At 38.8% G+C, this 2,126-nt stretch overlaps 1 long non-coding RNA gene across 2 annotated transcripts in view; it reads left to right on the forward strand.

Annotated features, from left to right (window-relative positions):
• The first annotated feature begins 639 nt into the window (after nt 1–639).
• Nucleotides 640–2,126, forward strand: part of LOC134188021 (uncharacterized) — a 2,258-nt gene continuing 771 nt past the window's right edge. The window contains exons 1-3 of one of the 2 annotated variants that reach the window (XR_009971232.1): nt 640–853; nt 1,860–1,981; nt 2,053–2,126. The exon at nt 2,053–2,126 is cut by the window's right edge and continues 30 nt beyond it. This is a non-coding gene — a long non-coding RNA (uncharacterized LOC134188021). Of the gene's footprint in view, nt 854–1,859 lie in introns of both variants that reach the window. The other variant, XR_009971231.1, reaches the window with a different exon arrangement.

Raw genomic sequence — 2,126 nt, forward strand, 5'->3', positions numbered from 1 at the left:
ACAGACAGACTGACAGACAGACAGACAGACAGACAGACACAGACAGACAGACACAGACAGACACAGACAGACAGACAGACACACACACACACACACACACACACACACACACACACACACACACACACACACACACACACACACACACACATTACACTAACTTCAACAGCTTCTCATAATACAAGAGGTCAAGCATTCACCAGTGACTTTTTCAATCCCGAAGCCAAACAGCCTACAACACAATCAACGATCTACATCCGCTATCTACAAAGCAACTAGTTGACTAGGCAGCACACGTTGAAACTGTCACAATCACAGGAAATCACCAAATCAAAAGCGTAGTAGCACCACAACTCTAGATATTTGTATTAGAGGTATTGACTTGTATTAATTTTCTTGTAAGTGACTTGATCTATTAGAGTCATTGGTACGTACTTTTAGTAAAACAGAAAGCTACGTCTTCAAATCTGAGTCCTACAACTACAAAACATCTTGACTCATATATTACCGTGCATCTAAAATACCTGTAAGTACGCATGCTCACTGTACAAGACACACCCACATACTTGGTTGTGCCTCTGCCCCGTCAGGCGAATTTTTTTGGGGGCCCCGTTGGGTGTGGCTTTAGCTGTTCCCGTATGCACTTCCTCGCGGTTTGCAGTGGTCTGGTAGTACGAGGCTCGGCAGTCAATGGACATCTTGCAACCGCGATTTTGACATAAACGAAGTGCTGTCTTTTTGCGCACCTTTCGAGCAGTAACCTGCGCCGTTTATTGAAAGGGGGCCTCAGTTTTTGTCGTCTGCTGAACGTGGTTTTCTCGGCACAAATCAACTTCAATAAATTAGACGACAGGTAAAGTCATTTATAATTACCATTCTTCGCAGTTAAGCAAATTTTTATTTTTCATAAAATCTTTATTCGGGTGCGATTTATGCGTCAATATTGACACTGTTGCATGTACTGCATACATCAAATCATGTACTATTTATTGCAAATTTATTTCCTGTGTGCAATTAATTAAATAATATGCAGAAAAGTGCAAAGTACTCAGGTAATTTAATTCTATTTCACAACTACTAAGTTACTAAAAAGATTTATTAACAGATAAACACTCTAATAGGGTAGTATACAGTTAAAATAACAGCATAGGATATTATGTGTGTGTACACAATATTTACTAAGCATTATCTAGTTGGATAAACACGTACACAAAATAATGTACTCTAATAATCATTACTAATCGGATCATTTAATGTAAACAACATACTAATTACTAATTCATAGAATATGATGATGATGATGACGACGTATTGATAACACTGCTGGTTGTCACACAGCTATTATTGAGGTAATCTATATTTAGAGCTAACATTGATTTAAATTAAATTATGTTAATTAATTTAAGTTAATGACTTAGTTAAGTTGATGGTATCAGTCATTGTGTTGTGACACTGATAGGTGTATACATTGGATATGCATTTTGGCAACTGGCATTATATTTCAAACTAGGCATTGGTTGTTATATGGTTGGTGACATGAATGACAGTAACTGAGTTACATAAATAGTATACTGTGTGTGTGTGTGTGTGTGTGTGTGTGTGTGTGTGTGTGTGTGTGTGTGTGTGGGTGTGTGTGTGTGTGTGTGTGTGTGTGTGTGTGTGTGTGTGTGTGTGTGTGTGTGTGTGTGTGTGTGTGTGTGTGTGTATTCATATGGCTGTTTACTCAATTGGAAGAGTGTCATCTCATATTGGTACATTCAAGACACATTAATGCACGAACTACTATCATCCTAGCAATGATGAGATAGAGGATAATTTCTTGGACAAGAAACTCCCATCTTTGCCTCATTTGATTCTAGTGTATATATTGAGTAACTGGTATTTCATTGGGGTGGACAAGGTCTGTGACTGTTGTTGTTGACAAGAACTGTCTGGCTTGCTGCATTCTGGGTGTTCTGACCATTACTAATGGCCATGTGAAGTACGGTATATGTTAGTCTGCATGTTAATGTGGCAGCTATGGCAGAACCTAACATCTGTGGTTGTACTTAGAAATGTGAGAGCGTTACCTGGGCCATCAAGCTACACCTGGTACTGAAATAATCCAGGTAGCCAAGCATGGTGTT

The sequence above is a fragment of the Corticium candelabrum genome, chromosome 12 (genome assembly GCF_963422355.1).
Source record: "Corticium candelabrum chromosome 12, ooCorCand1.1, whole genome shotgun sequence".
In the NCBI taxonomy this organism is placed as follows: Eukaryota; Metazoa; Porifera; class Homoscleromorpha; order Homosclerophorida; family Plakinidae; genus Corticium; species Corticium candelabrum.